Below are 19,491 nucleotides of genomic sequence, written 5' to 3' on the forward strand. Positions count from 1 at the left end.
CTGTGTCTTTATTTTGCGCAGGAAGGTATTTCTACCTCTTTTGCTCCTCCGAGGTGGAAGGGTCTGGGTGGATCCTGAACCAGAAATTACCCTTTTTGAACATTATGGTGTGGCACAGGGAGCACACTGGGTCGAGGTTTGTTGGACATAACTCAAGTTTTCCTTCAACTACGTATAAATCTTTCGCCTTTTACTAAAGATTTCCGTGGAGGAGGACGTTGTGAGTTTATTGTATTTTTGGGTGCTCTGCTCACAGCAGAGCTGCGTAACTTTGGTCAATTGCAGAAAATCTTTCGTTATGGTCGGGTTTGTCGCGAGGTGTTCAGTAACGATGATCGCTTCAGAAGCACCGCTTTATGAGGCTTCGAAACTTTTCAAAACCCTAGTTTCGAATCGATTTGCTCGGAGCTTGTTTTTTAAACTGGCCAAGTCACGTGATTTTAGCAAACGAGGCTTCATTACGTCATAACTGCACTTGATTTTAGCAAACGACGCTTCGTTACGTCATAACTGTTTTGAAACCTTTCGAAAATCCGATGGTTCACCACTAGGGGGAGTTGGTCACAAATGACCAGTGTCTAATATGGTCAGGTAAACTCGGGTCAGTTTTATTACGCAAGTTCGTAAAACATGCATCCTTCTGGCTAATAACACTACCATTTTGTTTACTTTTTGTTTATAGACAGATTTAATGACAAAAATGTGCATTATTAAAAGGGGAGAGGGTTTTAATGATTTGTTTGGCCTAAATACAACTGAAAAACACACAATACACTTTTAATTATGTCTTAATAAGGTTAAATAACTTTTTTAAACATGTATTAATACAAATCTTGCTATTATTTTGTAAAACAAAGTGTAAAATGTTTGGAAAGATCTGCTTTAACACTATTTTGGCCAGCAGGTGTCGCCAGCGAGTGTGGTGTTTCGAACGCTTCGAAGAACTGAATCAATTTCCGAAGCAATTGGTTCAATCGATTCGAAGCTTCGAATAGTTTCGTTTCTCCCATCACCAGTGTTCAGTGGCTTCATCACCAGTGTTCAGTGGCTTTAAACAAAGGCGACTTGTGACTCCAACATAGGGACGGCGAGAGGTGCGAAAACGGCAAACTAAGAGCAGCGCTCAGCTCGTGCCGTTAACTCTTGCATTTCAATCGGCAGTCCAGAAACAAAGCAAACCTCCCCATCGGGGAATCGAACCCCGGTCTTCCGCGTGACAGGCGGAGATACTGTCCACTATACTAACGAGGACTTCTCTCTCACGCTCTGGCATCACGCCGACCAACCTCCCCTTCGAAAGAGTACTCTTGGGATTCTGTGGTTATCCAGTTACAGACACCGGCGAGGCGAGGAAGGGAATCGACTGAATCCGTGATCAATTCAGTGCAGCTCTAAAACAACTGTTGGTTCAGGACATTCAAAGGTCCTGTTGAGCAACACCTTTCTGCCTGCGTTGGTGGTATAGTGGTGAGCATAGCTGCCTTCCAAGCAGTTGACCCGGGTTCGATTCCCGGCCAACGCATTGCTTTTTGCTCGACCCCATCGTGAGAACGAGAGCAACGCAGCGCACTTCTTCAGACGATTTTGATGCGTAAAGGTGGCTCGTGCAAGTTGTTTGAGAAGTCAAACGAAAAGGAGATCTCCCCGTCGGGGAATCGAACCCCGGTCTTCCGCGTGACAGGCGGAGATACTGTCCACTATTCTAACGAGGATCTTACGCCCAGGCTTAGTCGTCGAGCCGAATCCTCAATCCATAACGCAGCATATAACACACTCTCCCCATTTGTGAGGACAGCCTTCCTGTTTATTCCCCCCGTCTTTTTGTTTATTTTGTCTGCTTGTTTATAATTTAAAAAGTTTCTTTACCTCCTTTTTTAAAAAACATTCCCTTCTACTGCCCCAGCCAACTACCTTCCTTACCCCAAAATCAGTAAACCCCTTAGATTGGTAATTTAAAAGGACAACCCTACCCCATTCTGAACCTCAATCCATCCCCTTGCTTTTTTACTATTTACCCGAAATAAATTAACCATAAACTACACCCTGCCCTAACACCAGCTATCATAACCCCAAAAAGAATTTTTGAAGTGAAAATGATCTATTAAGCTGAAGGTCTTAGACCTTGTTCTTCTGTTGGGGCCCTTTCTTTTTCCTTTTTTTCCCCTAGAGCCTATGGAAATTAATGAGATGGAGATTGGAGATAACCTGTGCCGGTGCATCCTCTGTGTAATGTGCACAGAGTTTCATTCCCCAAAACCTCTCAGCAAAAGATCACACTGTGACATGTTAGTAGCCTGTGCCTGTGTCTTTATTTTGCGCAGGAAGGTATTTCTACCTCTTTTGCTCCTCCGAGGTGGAAGGGTCTGGGTGGATCCTGAACCAGAAATTACCCTTTTTGAACATTATGTTGTGGCACAGGGAGCACACTGGGTCGAGGTTTGTTGGACATAACTCAAGTTTTCCTTCAACTACGTATAAATCTTTCGCCTTTTACTAAAGATTTCCGTGGAGGAGGACGTTGTGAGTTTATTGTATTTTTGGGTGCTCTGCTCACAGCAGAGCTGCGTAACTTTGGTCAATTGCAGAAAATCTTTCGTTATGGTCGGGTTTGTCGCGAGGTGTTCAGTAACGATGATCGCTTCAGAAGCACCGCTTTATGAGGCTTCGAAACTTTTCAAAACCCTAGTTTCGAATCGATTTGCTCGGAGCTTGTTTCAAACTGGCCAAGTCACGTGATTTTAGCAAACGACGCTTCGTTACGTCATAACTGTTTTGAAACATTTTCGAAAATCCGATGGTTCACCACCAGGGGGAGTTGGTCACAAATGACCAGTGTCTAATATGGTCAGGTAAACTTGGGTCAGTTTTATTACGCAAGTTCATAAAACATGCATCCTTCTGGCTAATAACACTACCATTTTGTTTACTTTTTGTTTATAGACAGATTTAATGACAAAAATGTGCATTATTAAAAGGGGAGAGGGTTTTAATGATTTGTTTGGCCTAAATACAACTGAAAAACACACAATACACTTTTAATTATGTCTTAATAAGGTTAAATAATTTTTTTAAACATGTATTAATACAAATCTTGCTATTATTTTGTAAAACAAAGTGTAAAATGTTTGGAAAGATCTGCTTTAACACTATTTTGGCCAGCAGGTGTCGCCAGCGTGTGTGGTGTTTCGAACGCTTCGAAGAACTGAATCAATTTCCGAAGCAATTGGTTCAATCGATTCGAAACTTCGAATAGTTTCGTTTCTCCCATCACCAGTGTTCAGTGGCTTCATCACCAGTGTTCAGTGGCTTTAAACAAAGGCGACTTGTGACTCCAACATAGGGATGGCGAGAAATGCGAAAACGGCAAACTAAGAGCAGCTCTCAGCTCGTGCCGTTAAGTCTTGCATTTCAATCGGCAGTCCAGAAACAAAGCAAACCTCCCCGTCGGGGAATCGAACCCCGGTCTTCCGCGTGACAGGCGGAGATACTGTCCACTATACTAACGAGGACTTCTCTCTCGCGCTCTGGCATCACGCCGACCAACCTCCCCTTCGAAAGAGTACTCTTGGGATTCTGTGGTTATCCAGTTACAGACACCGGCGAGGCGAGGAAGGGAATCGACTGAATCCGTGATCAATTCAGTGCAGCTCTAAAACAACTGTTGGTTCAGGACATTCAAAGGTCCTGTTGAGCAACACCTTTCTGCCTGCGTTGGTGGTATAGTGGTGAGCATAGCTGCCTTCCAAGCAGTTGACCCGGGTTCGATTCCCGGCCAACGCATTGCTTTTTGCTCGACCCCATCGTGAGAACGAGAGCAACGCAGCGCACTTCTTCAGACGATTTTGATGCGTAAAGGTGGCTCGTGCAAGTTGTTTGAGAAGTCAAACGAAAAGGAGATCTCCCCGTCGGGGAATCGAACCCCGGTCTTCCGCGTGACAGGCGGAGATACTGTCCACTATTCTAACGAGGATCTTACGCCCAGGCTTAGTCGTCGAGCCGAATCCTCAATCCATAACGCAGCATATAACACACTCTCCCCATTTGTGAGGACAGCCTTCCTGTTTATTCCCCCCGTCTTTTTGTTTATTTTGTCTGCTTGTTTATAATTTTAAAAGTTTCTTTACCTCCTTTTTTAAAAAACATTCCCTTCTACTGCCCCAGCCAACTACCTTCCTTACCCCAAAATCAGTAAACCCCTTAGATTGGTAATTTAAAAGGACAACCCTACCCCATTCTGAACCTCAATCCATCCCCTTGCTTTTTTACTATTTACCCGAAATAAATTAACCATAAACTACACCCTGCCCTAACACCAGCTATCATAACCCCAAAAAGAATTTTTGAAGTGAAAATGATCTATTAAGCTGAAGGTCTTAGACCTTGTTCTTCTGTTGGGGCCCTTTCTTTTTCCTTTTTTTCCCCTAGAGCCTATGGAAATTAATGAGATGGAGATTGGAGATAACCTGTGCCGGTGCATCCTCTGTGTAATGTGCACAGAGTTTCATTCCCCAAAACCTCTCAGCAAAAGATCACACTGTGACATGTTAGTAGCCTGTGCCTGTGTCTTTATTTTGCGCAGGAAGGTATTTCTACCTCTTTTGCTCCTCCGAGGTGGAAGGGTCTGGGTGGATCCTGAACCAGAAATTACCCTTTTTGAACATTATGGTGTGGCACAGGGAGCACACTGGGTCGAGGTTTGTTGGACATAACTCAAGTTTTCCTTCAACTACGTATAAATCTTTCGCCTTTTACTAAAGATTTCCGTGGAGGAGGACGTTGTGAGTTTATTGTATTTTTGGGTGCTCTGCTCACAGCAGAGCTGCGTAACTTTGGTCAATTGCAGAAAATCTTTCGTTATGGTCGGGTTTGTCGCGAGGTGTTCAGTAACGATGATCGCTTCAGAAGCACCGCTTTATGAGGCTTCGAAACTTTTCAAAACCCTAGTTTCGAATCGATTTGCTCGGAGCTTGTTTCAAACTGGCCAAGTCACGTGATTTTAGCAAACGACGCTTCGTTACGTCATAACTGTTTTGAAACCTTTTCGAAAATCCGATGGTTCACCACCAGGGGGAGTTGGTCACAAATGACCAGTGTCTAATATGGTCAGGTAAACTTGGGTCAGTTTTATTACGCAAGTTCATAAAACATGCATCCTTCTGGCTAATAACACTACCATTTTGTTTACTTTTTGTTTATAGACAGATTTAATGACAAAAATGTGCATTATTAAAAGGGGAGAGGGTTTTAATGATTTGTTTGGCCTAAATACAACTGAAAAACACACAATACACTTTTAATTATGTCTTAATAAGGTTAAATAATTTTTTTAAACATGTATTAATACAAATCTTGCTATTATTTTGTAAAACAAAGTGTAAAATGTTTGGAAAGATCTGCTTTAACACTATTTTGGCCAGCAGGTGTCGCCAGCGAGTGTGGTGTTTCGAACGCTTCGAAGAACTGAATCAATTTCCGAAGCAATTGGTTCAATCGATTCGAAACTTCGAATAGTTTCGTTTCTCCCATCACCAGTGTTCAGTGGCTTCATCACCAGTGTTCAGTGGCTTTAAACAAAGGCGACTTGTGACTCCAACATAGGGATGGCGAGAAATGCGAAAACGGCAAACTAAGAGCAGCTCTCAGCTCGTGCCGTTAAGTCTTGCATTTCAATCGGCAGTCCAGAAACAAAGCAAACCTCCCCGTCGGGGAATCGAACCCCGGTCTTCCGCGTGACAGGCGGAGATACTGTCCACTATACTAACGAGGACTTCTCTCTCGCGCTCTGGCATCACGCCGACCAACCTCCCCTTCGAAAGAGTACTCTTGGGATTCTGTGGTTATCCAGTTACAGACACCGGCGAGGCGAGGAAGGGAATCGACTGAATCCGTGATCAATTCAGTGCAGCTCTAAAACAACTGTTGGTTCAGGACATTCAAAGGTCCTGTTGAGCAACACCTTTCTGCCTGCGTTGGTGGTATAGTGGTGAGCATAGCTGCCTTCCAAGCAGTTGACCCGGGTTCGATTCCCGGCCAACGCATTGCTTTTTGCTCGACCCCATCGTGAGAACGAGAGCAACGCAGCGCACTTCTTCAGACGATTTTGATGCGTAAAGGTGGCTCGTCCAAGTTGTTTGAGAAGTCAAACGAAAAGGAGATCTCCCCGTCGGGGAATCGAACCCCGGTCTTCCGCGTGACAGGCGGAGATACTGTCCACTATACTAACGAGGATCTTACGCCCAGGCTTAGTCGTCGAGCCGAATCCTCAATCCAGAACGCAGCATATAACACACGCTCCCCATTTGTGAGGACAGCCTTCCTGTTTATTCCCCCCGTCTTTTTGTTTATTTTGTCTGCTTGTTTATAATTTAAAAAGTTTCTTTACCTCCTTTTTTAAAAAACATTCCCTTCTACTGCCCCAGCCAACTACCTTCCTTACCCCAAAATCAGTAAACCCCTTAGATTGGTACTTTAAAAGGACAACCCTACCCCATTCTGAACCTCAATCCATCCCCTTGCTTTTTTACTATTTACCCGAAATAAATTAACCATAAACTACACCCTGCCCTAACACCAGCTATCATAACCCCAAAAAGAATTTTTGAAGTGAAATTGATCTATTAAGCTGAAGGTCTTAGACCTTGTTCTTCTGTTGGGGCCCTTTCTTTTTCCTTTTTTTCCCCTAGAGGCTATGGAAATTAATGAGATGAGATTGGAGATAACCTGTGCCGGTGCATCCTCTGTGTAATGTGCACAGAGTTTCATTCCCCAAAACCTCTCAGCAAAAGATCACACTGTGACATGTTAGTAGCCTGTGTCTGTGTCTTTATTTTGCGCAGGAAGGTATTTCTACCTCTTTTGCTCCTCCGAGGTGGAAGGGTCTGGGTGGATCCTGAACCAGAAATTACCCTTTTTGAACATTATGGTGTGGCACAGGGAGCACACTGGGTCGAGGTTTGTTGGACATAACTCAAGTTTTTCTTCAACTACGTATAAATCTTTCGCCTTTTACTAAAGATTTCCGTGGAGGAGGACGTTGTGAGTTTATTGTATTTTTGGGTGCTCTGCTCACAGCAGACCTGCGTAACTTTGGTCAATTGCAGAAAATCTTTCGTTATGGTCGGGTTTGTCGCGAGGTGTTCAGTAACGATGGTCGCTTCCGAAGCACCGCTTTATGAGGCTTCGAAACTTTTCAAAACCCTAGTTTCGAATCGATTTGCTCGGAGCTTGTTTCAAACTGGCCAAGTCACGTGATTTTAGCAAACGAGGCTTCATTACGTCATAACTGCACGTGATTTTAGCAAACGACGCTTCGTTACGTCATAACTGTTTTGAAACCTTTCGAAAATCTGATGGTTCACCACTATTTTGTCTGCTTGTTTATAATTTAAAAAGTTTCTTTACCTCCTTTTTTAAAAAACATTCCCTTCTACTGCCCCAGCCAACTACCTTCCTTACCCCAAAATCAGTAAACCCCTTAGATTGGTACTTTAAAAGGACAACCCTACCCCATTCTGAACCTCAATCCATCCCCTTGCTTTTTTACTATTTACCCGAAATAAATTAACCATAAACTACACCCTGCCCTAACACCAGCTATCATAACCCCAAAAAGAATTTTTGAAGTGAAAATGATCTATTAAGCTGAAGGTCTTAGACCTTGTTCTTCTGTTGGGGCCCTTTCTTTTTCCTTTTTTTCCCCTAGAGGCTATGGAAATTAATGAGATGGAGATTGGAGATAACCTGTGCCGGTGCATCCTCTGTGTAATGTGCACAGAGTTTCATTCCCCAAAACCTCTCAGCAAAAGATCACACTGTGACATGTTAGTAGCCTGTGCCTGTGTCTTTATTTTGCGCAGGAAGGTATTTCTACCTCTTTTGCTCCTCCGAGGTGGAGGGGTCTGGGTGGATCCTGAACCAGAAATTATCCTTTTTGAACATTATGGTGTGGCACAGGGAGCACACTGGGTCGAGGTTTGTTGGACATAACTCAAGTTTTCCTTCAACTACGTATAAATCTTTCGCCTTTTACTAAAGATTTCCGTGGAGGAGGACGTTGTGAGTTTATTGTATTTTTGGGTGCTCTGCTCACAGCAGAGCTGCGTAACTTTGGTCAATTGCAGAAAATCTTTCGTTATGGGCTGGTTTGTCGCGAGGTGTTCAGTAACGATGGTCGCTTCCGAAGCACCGCTTTATGAGGCTTCGAAACTTTTCAAAACCCTAGTTTCGAATCGATTTGCTCGGAGCTTGTTTCAAACTGGCCAAGTCACGTGATTTTAGCAAACGAGGCTTCATTACGTCATAACTGCACGTGATTTTAGCAAACGACGCTTCGTTACGTCATAACTGTTTTGAAACCTTTCGAAAATCCGATGGTTCACCACTAGGGGGAGTTGGTCACAAATGACCAGTGTCTAATATGGTCAGGTAAACTCGGGTCAGTTTTATTACGCAAGTTCATAAAACATGCATCCTTCTGGCTAATAACACTACCATTTTGTTTACTTTTTGTTTATAGACAGATTTAATGACAAAAATGTGCATTATTAAAAGGGGAGAGGGTTTTAATGATTTGTTTGGCCTAAATACAACTGAAAAACACACAATACACTTTTAATTATGTCTTAATAAGGTTAAATAATTTTTTTAAACATGTATTAATACAAATCTTGCTATTATTTTGTAAAACAAAGTGTAAAATGTTTGGAAAGATCTGCTTTAACACTATTTTGGCCAGCAGGTGTCGCCAGCGAGTGTGGTGTTTCGAACGCTTCGAAGAACTGAATCAATTTCCGAAGCAATTGGTTCAATCGATTCGAAGCTTCGAATAGTTTCGTTTCTCCCATCACCAGTGTTCAGTGGCTTCATCACCAGTGTTCAGTGGCTTTAAACAAAGGCGACTTGTGACTCCAACATAGGGACGGCGAGAGGTGCGAAAACGGCAAACTAAGAGCAGCGCTCAGCTCGTGCCGTTAACTCATTAACTGTTGAGCATAGCTGCCTTCCAAGCAGTTGACCCGGGTTCGATTCATGGCCAAAGCATTGCTTTTTGCTCTACCCCATCGTGAGAACGAGAGCAATGCAGCGCACTTCTTCAGCCGATTTTGATGCGTAAAGGTGGCTCGTGCAAGTTGTTTGAGAAGTCAAACGAAAAGGAGATCTCCCCGTCGGGGAATCGAACCCCGGTCTTCCGCGTGACAGGCAGAGATACTGTCCACTATACTAACGAGGATCTTACGCCCAGGCTAAGTCGTCGAGCCGAATCCTCAATCCAGAACGCAGCATATAACACACGCTCCCCATTTGTGAGGACAGCCTTTCTGTTTATTCCCCCCGTCTTTTTGTTTATCTTGTCTGCTTGTTTATAATTTAAAAAGTTTCTTTACCTCCTTTTTTAAAAAACATTCCCTTATTAAAAGCTGGTTTAGTTTAAAGCATAAAAAGCAACTTTGCACACCTATTTTCTTGACTTTAAATATTCCCCATTTGTATCATTTGTTACCTTTGGGCTGTTTCCCATAAAATGTCCACCTTATGTTCTCTGTTCAATGTCTCTGTGTTTTAAGTCTTTCTTTCAGATTCTGTTCCCTTGAAATTGTTACAGATGTTTCACTGGGCCTTGTTGAGGCAAAAGTCCATTGCCAGGAAGTTTAATTGACTGTAGCCATGCAAATCTTCTGTAGTAATCAGCTTAGTTCTTTTTAATTCAATTTCTGTTGACAATTTCTCTTTTTCACTTCTCTCGGTGCTTGAAACTTTGCTCTCCATCCGTCGGTACACTTGAATTGCTTTTGATTTTGTTTGGTTTCGATGTTTCTTCTTTCATAAAATGTAGTCATTCTCCTTCTCTCCAACTGCCATCCTACGAGCTCTGATGCATTGGTTGCTCCTCCCACTTGGACATTTCTGGGGCTGGTCTCATCCTTCTGTCTCCCCCCGTTTGGCCCCCTGTGGCCGTGTTTAGGCTCCTCCGACCTATCGACCCCCAGATAAGCAAGATCATCTCGCACAATGAGGCATGTTGTCTCATCTCCTCCTTTCCCCTCCTTTTATTTCCTGTACACAAATAGCTCAATAGATAGACAATTAGTTTCTTCATATAACACTTAATTCCAGATGTTTTTACAATACGCATAGGTCGATCAGCGAATATTTCATGCAGTGTTAGAGGTGTACTTTTGTTAGTTTACATGCTCATTAATACAAGGTAAAACATCAATTCTATTAAGATTAGTATTTTCACACATTTTGTTAAGTATGGCTTTGAGGATAATTTCTATACCTTTTTATCTACCATCCCTTGTGAATGTAGATGATAGTCAAATTTTTATTTACTCTTATCAGTTAACTCAACTTTTTCGTTCTTATAACAACTCAAAATCTTCATTCTTATCACAACTCAAATAATACATTTTCATTCCACTTATTCGCCCCATGTACATCTATGATAATAATATTTATGACTGAAATTTTTCACTTCTATACAATCTAAAAAGATCTCCTGACACTCTGAGGCCCTTTTTAGCTTCCACATCTGTTTGCCCATGCTGGCAAAATCAACTGTTCTCCTGTGTGCCTATTAGAGATGAGCCGGATACTCGGCTGAAACGAGTATCCGGTACGGATAAAGCACTTCTGCCGAGTACGAGTATTATACGAGTAATACGAGTCACTATCTGTGCTCGGATTAAATGAAAATCATCATTGGGTAGCTTATTGTGTCAGCGTTCTGTGATAGGCTAGTAGTAACAGCGCCGCCCCTCCCCTACACAAATACAGATGTATTGTGTTGCTGTGTGTCCCGCAGCTCCGCTCTGCTCATTCACACACAGAAAAGCTCTCTGTCTCTCTCCCTCAGTCACTCGGGTTCGCGGTTCTTTTCCGTTAACGTTTAGGGTTACTTTAGCTTTTTACTTCGGGTTGTAACGTTCAAATACGTACTAACCAGCAGAGTTCTGGTAAACGTGGGTTCGTTCAGACGTGAATGCGACGCGCATCGCGTCTCTGCCTGTCAGAGATTTTTTTTCTTTTTTTAAAGCTTCAGCTGGGAGCTTTCTCTAACCACTGTGTCCCGCTCTGCAAACTCACACACAGAACAGCTTTCTGTCTCTCTCCCTCAGTCACTCGGGTTCACGGTTCTTTTCCATAAACGTTTAGGGTTTCTTCAGCTTTTTACTTCGGGTTGTAACGTTAATACGTACTAACCAGCAGAGTTCTGGTAAACGTGGGTTCGTTCAGACGTGAATGCAACTCGCATCGCGTCTCTGCCTGTCTGAGAATTTTTTTCTTTTTAAACCTTCAGCTGTCTCTAACCAGTTACCAGACACTGAGTGTCTGGCACGTTTTTGCTGTATTTCATACAAAAATAAAGGTATTAAGCTCGTGCTATAAATATTACAAATTAATTTAAGCTACACACACACACACACACACACACACACACACACACACACACACACACACACACACACTCTCTCTCTCTCTCTCTCTCTCTCTCTCTCTCTCTCTCTCTCTCTCTCTCTCTCTCTCTCTCGTCAGTTTTTTCTCTCTGACACTTTTTTGCTGTATTTCATAAAAAATAAAGGTAGTAAGTTAAAGTTAGTGTTATAAATATTACAAATTAATTAAGCTACACACACTCTCCCTCTCTCTTCCTCTCTCTGCCAGTCATCTGAGGTTTTTTTTCGTTTTAACCATCAGCTGGCTCTAACCATTTTTTTAAGTGTCTGACACGCTTGCTTTTTGCTGTATTTCATAAAATATAAAGGTAGTAGTGGTATAAATAATAAATAATAACAAATTAAGCTACACACACAAACAAACACTCTCTGTCTCCCTCTTATGATCAGTGATACAGAAATATAACAATTTCTGATCAACCCATTTATTAATTGCATGCTTAAAATAACAAACAGGTTAAAGCCCCGCCCATTTCAAGACAAACTCCGCCTACTTCCGGGTTAGGCCACACCTACTCCGTGTACAGATACAGATAATTCATATGGTTAACAGATACAGATACAGATACAGATAATGCTGTACTCGCTCATCCCTAGTGCCTATAACTCAATGATAACCAATCATTTTATCAACTTTTTAGCATTAATCAACCAGACTAACCTTTCAGCAGGTTGGAATGGTAGTTCATCCATTCTAAACCTGTATAATGTTTTCCCTCATAAGTAAATACGTAAATGCAAGTATCTACTTCTTATGCAAATCATAATTCACAGTAAAAATGTTTATCAAATGGAGAAACACTTGTCAGCAAAGTATGTGGTTTTTGGAACATCAATCTTTTCTTGTCATTAATTGCTCTTAAATTGTAGACTAGATACAATTTTGATTTATTTGCTTGAAATGCTAAGTTTGTTACAATAATTTATTACTTCTTTTCTCTATTCTCACAGCTTTTTCTTGTGTACCTTTTATAATATCCTATGATGTTTTTTCAATTTATTTATTTTATCTATTTTATTTTCCTTTCTGCCATAGCTGTTCTATGCCATTTATATTTGCTTTTTTATCTTAATACCGTCATTGGAGTTCCTCTGTAGATCACCAAATTAAAAAAAAAAAAAATTTCACTATGCATCTCTTCTTATCAGATTAATAGGAGTCTGATTTGATTTCAGAACAGGTAGTCACACCTAACAACATAAGTTCTTTATCAGCCTTTAAATTTGTCTGGCTGATTTTCTCATAAAGATTGTCTGTGTCCGTATAGTAACAAGGTCTTTACTAAACATTGAACAGCTGTATCACTCTTCCCCTCTTTCACTCAAAGGCTTGTATGAAGATGGAAAAAAGTGTTCAGTGTCCAGTTTTTTTCTCTTATCTCAAAGAACATTATTGTCTTTGTGAGTCTCCTTCTGGACTCCACTCAGTCTTTTTTGTTTTCCATCCTTGTAATTGTCTCTGAACATATGCGCAGTGCACCCTTCACTGCTTGAGATCAATCATAGTCCCATTCAAATAGTATGTGTCCTCAGTCCAGTTTATGAGTTGCTCCTCTCTTTGCGACTCCAACACTTTGATGTCACACACAGTTTTTTTTTCATTGTCTGTTTCTTGCCAGCTTTTTAGTCACTTTCTTGAATGTCAAAGGATGTGAGAGATCAGCCCAGCAATGTTCAGATTGACCCATGCCAAATATTGCCTTTTGATTTAAAATAAAATGTATTTTGTGACCACCTTCCATCATCAGATGAAGACTCCTCTTCATTTTGTTAAATCTTTTTTTATGTTTATATAATTTATCTGTGTCATTCACCTTTTAATAATTTTTCTGTCCTTTTTAATTTTTCTCTTTATTTCCACCTTTAATAACTTGGTCTCTACTCTTTTCCTTTTAAAGGGATAGTTCGGCCAAAAACGATATTAAACCCATGATTTACTCACCCCCAAGCTGTCCGAGTTGCATATGTCCATCGTTTTTCAGACAAACACATTTTCGGATATTTTAGAAAATATTTTAGATCTTTCTTTTGATTAAATGTAATGTTACGGGGTCCAGCAATAGTCCACGACCTTCAAGTCCAAAAAAAGTGCGTCCATCCTTCACAAATTAAATCCAAACGGCTCCAGGATGATAAACAAAGGTCTTCTGGTGGTAATCCGTGCGGTGTTGTTGTAGAAATATCCATATTTAAAATGTTATTAACTTTATTAACTAGCTTCCGGTAGCGCCACCATCTTAGACTCAGGAGAGAGTGTGTACGTAGTGTACGCACTTTTCTTAGTGACGTATGACAAATCGGAGGGCGGGGGACAGAGCAGCAACAGAGAAACCGCTGTCTATGCTGCGTAAGCGCTCATCCTGAATGCATATGACTCTAAAATGGCGGCGCTACCGGAAGCTAGTTAATAAAGTTAATAACATTTTAAATATGGATATTTCTACAACAACACCGCACGGACCACCCCCAGAAGACCTTTGTTTATCATCCTGGAGCCGTTTGGATTTAATTTGTGAAGGATGGACGCACTTTTTTTGGACTTGAAGGTCGTGGACTATTGCTGGACCCCGTAACATTACATTTAATCAAAAGAAAGATCTAAAATATTTTCTAAAATATACGAAAATGTGTTTGTCTGAAAAACGATGGACATATGCAACTCGGACAGCTTGGGGGTGAGTAAATCATGGGTTTAATATCGTTTTTGGCCGAACTATCCCTTTAACTTGTTTCTCTTTTATAGCTTCTTTTCTTTCTGTCTGCTAGGTTTTGCCTTAAACCTACAATTCCCTCGACCTTTACAGGTCCAATCTGGTGACCATTTGGATCCCCCTCCCTTTCTCTCTCTCTCTCTCTCTCTCTCTCTCTCTCTCTCTCTCTCTCTTTCTCCCTCTGAGCATTTCTTTGTCTGTTAACCTGTTAGCCAGCACTTCTATTTTTGAGCATTTTCTGAAAAATGACAACTCCAAACTAAAACATCTGCAGCTCTTAAACCCTATGGTCTATATTCATAATTCTGGTCTTGTTTGAAACTAGACACTTGACATATTGTTGCCTAATAGTCATAACAACTCAGAGTAGTAAAAAAACAGAGTAAAACAAGGTAAAATATACATTAAATGACTTCCGTTTTTCTTAAAATAACATTCACTTAGCAAAAAAGGTATGAAATGGTCATGTGAGACACCTGGGGACACCATATAGGTGAACTGAATGTCTGACCATGCTGTGATTCAAATTTGAGAATGATACTCCAAAAAATTTTGTTTCTGTGAGCTTTTATTTCAAAAAAGTCCAGGCGTCCTTTCAGAAAAAGTGCACTTGGAAACTCCAAATATACACATGATAACAAAATGACATTATTATCAAAAGAAAATGAGTCAGGACTACATATTACATTATGTATATCAATTCAGAACTTCTCTGCCCACCAAAGCACATAGAAAAAACTATTTCAGAAAAAAACATTTGCACATTATAACAACATACTTGCTATTTTGAATGTGGTCGCTCATGAATGCACTCCAGATTCCAGTCCTTCTCTGTCTCAGCTAAAAGCCCTGTTACAAGTTACAACACACACACACAAAGCAAGAGAGGATTTTAGTTTGAGTCAAAAGTTAGAGACATACAACTATTTGTATGAGAAACTATGATGTAATATACATGAACATAATACACACACACACACACATTACATGCATATATTTATTTATAATTACAAATGTCTTATGTTTGCCAAATAACCTATATTTCTCAGCTGGTAATACTCATATTTTCCACCACATATCTTATTTTCTAGTTTTTAGTTTGTATATTCTGTGCATTGGATTCATATAACGTTAGCTATAAATATGATGCATTTATATAACATATCATAGAAAAACGAAACCATGTAAAACTCGTATATTAGTCATCTCCAGTGTTACTTTATAATCAAAACAGCTAACATGAAACAAGAAATGTAACGTAAAATAAATAATAACCAAAAGAATCCACTTTATCCAAGCAAGAGCAGCTGAGCTCATAGTCCGGTCCATCTCTCCTCGACAGCGCGGTTTGTTTATATCCAGTCTTGCATTGTTGCTCCGCGATCATGCTCTTTATCAACTTCTCCAAAACACTTTCAACACAAAAAAGTAATCTGCAGTCCACGATCCACAATGGAGATGTTATATCTAACATTTGAAGAGGTTTCTCAGCGGCTCCGGAGTGCCTAGCGGGCTGCTATGCTACCCAAACAAACAAACGCGCACGGAGGGGGCGTGGACATTTCTCTCCATGCGCTTCTGTAGATTTGCGCAGAAGTACACTTTACTGACGTAAGTTGAATCCTTGTAATCGTTTCATGATTGGTTACTACCCCTGTCCTTCAAACTTTGCTCACTATGCATTGGCTGGCTTTGTTTTGGCGTAATCCAGTCAAAAGCCTATGGTGAGCTGAAGGACATCTGGCTCGGCGAATCGGGTATCCCATACCATTTTGAGTTGTCAAACCTTTTCTGATTGGACAAAACAGAAAAATAGGGCGGGATATTTATCGGAACAGTCTAACGAAGCAGGAAGAGATGGATTTTCACTGATAAAAATCGATATTTGATAGAAAATAAACATGATAGATCATACTTAGCGGACGCACGGATGTAAACAAAGGAGGATATTGCTGGATTTCTCACTATTTTTCATTGGTTTGGATTAAAACGTGGGATGCTTTATGAAGAGTGTAACCTTACCTTGCAAAGTACGTTGAAGTTTTTGGGAATTGTCAGAAATTATCAGAACCATATGGCAAGACATGCGAGTACCCACAAAATTTTTTATATGCATTCCGTCTGCATTTCATTTAATCTTATCCACACCAGTGTATTGATTGCAAAATAAGCTCAGAACATGAATTTGGAGTGTTTAAACTTTCAAATAATGCAAAGTTTATGATTGTTGATTGAATATTTGATGTTAAACAAAGTACAAAAACACGTAAAAACGCCCCCTAGGGCCCGCCGCCGGGCCGGTGCGTGTTAAGAAGTTTTTTATCTCTTCTTATCTTTCATTTAGTTTATATTTTTATTTAGTTGTATTTCTCCTCACACAATGCCACATCAAATGTTTCCTCATTTGAACATCCAATTATTCTATTTTCTAATTCTCCACACAACAATTGTTTAATCCTTATTTTTCCATTAATGCGACTGCCATAATCTTTTCTTTGCAACCCAGCAAACACAGAACGTTCCCCTAACGTTAGTTTTTGGTTATATTTTGGTTATTTTTTTGGGAACCAAAAAATAACGTTCTGGGAACGTTATTTTTAGGTTTTATTTTTTGCAACCATAAAATAACGTTCCCATAACGTTGTAGGGTGGTTATTTTTAAATAACCTAAAAATAACTTATACAGAACGTTATTTTTTGGTTCTTTTTTGGTTATTTTTTTGGAACCATAAAATAACGTTCCCATAACGTTGCAGGGTGGTTATTTTTAAAATAACCTAAAAATAACTTATACAGAACGTTATTTTTTGGTTATTTTTTGGTTATTTTTTTGGAACCATAAAATAACGTTCCCATAACGTTGCAGGGTGGTTATTTTTAAAATAACCTAAAAATAACTTATACAGAACGTTATTTTTTGGTTATTTTTTGGTTATTTTTTTGGAACCATAAAATAACGTTCCCATAACGTTGCAGGGTGGTTATTTTTAAAATAACCTAAAAATAACTTATACAGAACGTTATTTTTTGGTTATTTTTTGGTTATTTTTTTGGAACCATAAAATAACGTTCCCATAACGTTGCAGGGTGGTTATTTTTAAAATAACCTAAAAATAACTTATACAGAACGTTATTTTTTGGTTATTTTTTTGGAACCATAAAATAACGTTCCCATAACGTTGCAGGGTGGTTATTTTTAAAATAACCTAAAAATAACTTATACAGAACGTTATTTTTTTGGTTATTTTTTTGGTTATTTTTTTGGAACCATAAAATAACGTTCCCATAATGTTGCAGGGTGGTTATTTTTAAAATAACCTAAATATAACTTATACAGAACGTTATTTTTTGGTTATTTTTTGGTTATTTTTTTGGAACCATAAAATAACGTTCCCATAACGTTGCAGGGTGGTTATTTTTAAAATAACCTAAAAATAACTTATACAGAACGTTATTTTTTGGTTCTTTTTTGGTTATTTTTTTGGAACCATAAAATAACGTTCCCATAACGTTGCAGGGTGGTTATTTTTAAAATAACCTAAAAATAACTTATACAGAACGTTATTTTTTGGTTATTTTTTGGTTTTCTGGAACCATAAAATAACCTAAAAATAACTTACACATAACGTTCTCTAATGGTTATTTTTTGGTTATGTGTTTTTTTTAGGAAATGAAGTGAATGCATAATTAAACCCATTATTCCTTTAGTGTGCACGTCTAATATGCGCGTGCTTGTCTGCACGAGCTTACCGCCTTCTTCACGAGTACCCGCTTTATCTTGTGCTCAGGAAAAGTCGTTAATTTAAAAAATAACGGTCCTTTCGTTTTTACCTCAGAGACTAACATTATTTTAGCGGTTCTTTTGTTTCTTTCTTGATTTAGTAACTTAAATATGTGAGAAGAAATATATATACGAGTGATTTCCAATCGATTTGAGGAGAATTTGAGGAGAATATAATGTTAGAAACTTTTTATTGTTGTAAAAACGGATAGCCGACTAACTGTGGTAAGATCTTTTAACCTAAAGTGACTGATTTATTTCTCATTGCGTTTTAACTTCAGAGTATATCATTCTAGCGATTTCTTTTTTGTTTCTTCATTAGTAGCTTAAATATGTGAAAACGAAAATATATTTTAATTATTTCCATGAAGAGAATATGAAGTTAGAAGCTTTTGATTATTGTAAAAACTGAGAGAGAGATGCTGATTGTTGTTACTTAATAATGGAGAGGCGGCTGCTGTAAGGTCTGTTAAACTAAAGTGAATTACATGTTTATATATTTTCAATAAATATCTGTTTTAACTCTTCTTTATTGTGTTGAAGTCACTATTATATATTTGATAAAATATAATGTTATCTAAATACATAATATGTGATGTGTTGAGGTATTTTTATATAAAATAACCTGTGTTATATAATGGTATAATATTTTAATAGACATTTTTTCCAGTAATAGCATAATTTAATTATTATAGATTTTGTATTAAATAAATTATTTTATTCCTCCTTATACGGAAATGTGTTTTACTTAGTTTAGATAGATATGATAGATAAAAAACAACCAAAACACAGCATGGGATGTACTAATAGACGTGCCGTACTTTTGTAAGCCTTCACTTCTTCACTGAGGCTGGAGCTTGCGCGCTCTGTCAGTGCGTGCACGGAGCCGCGGCAACGCGCCCTCGCGCCCTGGTGAGATCATTTTTCACTCCATGTCAGCTGTGCATTTTCCAAGGTTTGTTTTTGGTTAGCCAGGAAAGTTTTCTTTACAGAAATAGAACGTTGTTTTTAGGTTATTTTAACGTTTTCCTAACGTTAGGAGAACGTTCTCCTAACGTTAGGAGAACGTTCTCCTAACGTTAGGAGAACGTTCCCCTAACGTTAGTTTTTGGTTCTCAAAACGCTCCCCTAACGTTAGTTTTTGGTTCCCATAACGTTATTTTCCAAGGTTTGTTTTTGGTTAGCCAGGAAAGTTTTCTTTACAGAAATAGAACGTTATTTTTAGGTTATTTTAACGTTTTCCTAACGTTAGGAGAACGTTAGAATAACGTTATTCTAACGTTCTCCTAACGTTCTCCTAACGTTATTCTAACGTTCTCCTAACGTTAGGAAAACGTTAAAATAACCTAAAAATAACGTTCTATTTCTGTAAAGAAAACTTTCCTGGCTAACCAAAAACAAACCTTGGAAAATAACGTTATGGGAACCAAAAACTAACGTTAGGGGAACGTTTTGAGAACCAAAAACTAACGTTAGGGGAACGTTTTGGGAACCAAAAATTGTTAGCTGGGAATATAACACACCTTATATTTTATAATTATTT

The 19,491-nt window shown here is 39.3% G+C and overlaps 11 non-coding genes across 11 annotated transcripts; 8 read left to right on the forward strand and 3 right to left on the reverse strand.

Annotated features, from left to right (window-relative positions):
• Positions 1 to 148: 148 nt before the first annotated feature.
• LOC141363755 (U5 spliceosomal RNA) lies at positions 149 to 263 on the forward strand. The gene has a single exon (XR_012369371.1). It is a non-coding gene; the product is annotated as a U5 spliceosomal RNA (small nuclear RNA).
• A 1,187-nt stretch (positions 264 to 1,450) lies between these two features.
• On the forward strand, positions 1,451 to 1,522 carry trnag-ucc (transfer RNA glycine (anticodon UCC)). Its single transcript has one exon. It is a non-coding gene; the product is annotated as a tRNA-Gly (tRNA).
• A 926-nt stretch (positions 1,523 to 2,448) lies between these two features.
• On the forward strand, positions 2,449 to 2,563 carry LOC141363756 (U5 spliceosomal RNA). Its single transcript, XR_012369372.1, has one exon. It is a non-coding gene; the product is annotated as a U5 spliceosomal RNA (small nuclear RNA).
• An 874-nt stretch (positions 2,564 to 3,437) lies between these two features.
• On the reverse strand, positions 3,438 to 3,509 carry trnad-guc (transfer RNA aspartic acid (anticodon GUC)). The gene has a single exon. It is a non-coding gene; the product is annotated as a tRNA-Asp (tRNA).
• Positions 3,510 to 3,708: 199 nt separating this feature from the next.
• trnag-ucc (transfer RNA glycine (anticodon UCC)) lies at positions 3,709 to 3,780 on the forward strand. The gene has a single exon. It is a non-coding gene; the product is annotated as a tRNA-Gly (tRNA).
• A 926-nt stretch (positions 3,781 to 4,706) lies between these two features.
• LOC141363757 (U5 spliceosomal RNA) lies at positions 4,707 to 4,821 on the forward strand. Its single transcript, XR_012369373.1, has one exon. It is a non-coding gene; the product is annotated as a U5 spliceosomal RNA (small nuclear RNA).
• Positions 4,822 to 5,695: 874 nt separating this feature from the next.
• trnad-guc (transfer RNA aspartic acid (anticodon GUC)) lies at positions 5,696 to 5,767 on the reverse strand. Its single transcript has one exon. It is a non-coding gene; the product is annotated as a tRNA-Asp (tRNA).
• A 199-nt stretch (positions 5,768 to 5,966) lies between these two features.
• trnag-ucc (transfer RNA glycine (anticodon UCC)) lies at positions 5,967 to 6,038 on the forward strand. The gene has a single exon. It is a non-coding gene; the product is annotated as a tRNA-Gly (tRNA).
• Positions 6,039 to 6,156: 118 nt separating this feature from the next.
• Positions 6,157 to 6,228, reverse strand: trnad-guc (transfer RNA aspartic acid (anticodon GUC)). The gene has a single exon. It is a non-coding gene; the product is annotated as a tRNA-Asp (tRNA).
• Positions 6,229 to 6,963: 735 nt separating this feature from the next.
• On the forward strand, positions 6,964 to 7,078 carry LOC141363759 (U5 spliceosomal RNA). Its single transcript, XR_012369376.1, has one exon. It is a non-coding gene; the product is annotated as a U5 spliceosomal RNA (small nuclear RNA).
• A 905-nt stretch (positions 7,079 to 7,983) lies between these two features.
• On the forward strand, positions 7,984 to 8,098 carry LOC141363758 (U5 spliceosomal RNA). Its single transcript, XR_012369374.1, has one exon. It is a non-coding gene; the product is annotated as a U5 spliceosomal RNA (small nuclear RNA).
• Positions 8,099 to 19,491: the final 11,393 nt, after the last annotated feature.

This window comes from Misgurnus anguillicaudatus, chromosome 4, assembly GCF_027580225.2.
Source record: "Misgurnus anguillicaudatus chromosome 4, ASM2758022v2, whole genome shotgun sequence".
Classification (NCBI taxonomy): domain Eukaryota; kingdom Metazoa; phylum Chordata; class Actinopteri; order Cypriniformes; family Cobitidae; genus Misgurnus; species Misgurnus anguillicaudatus.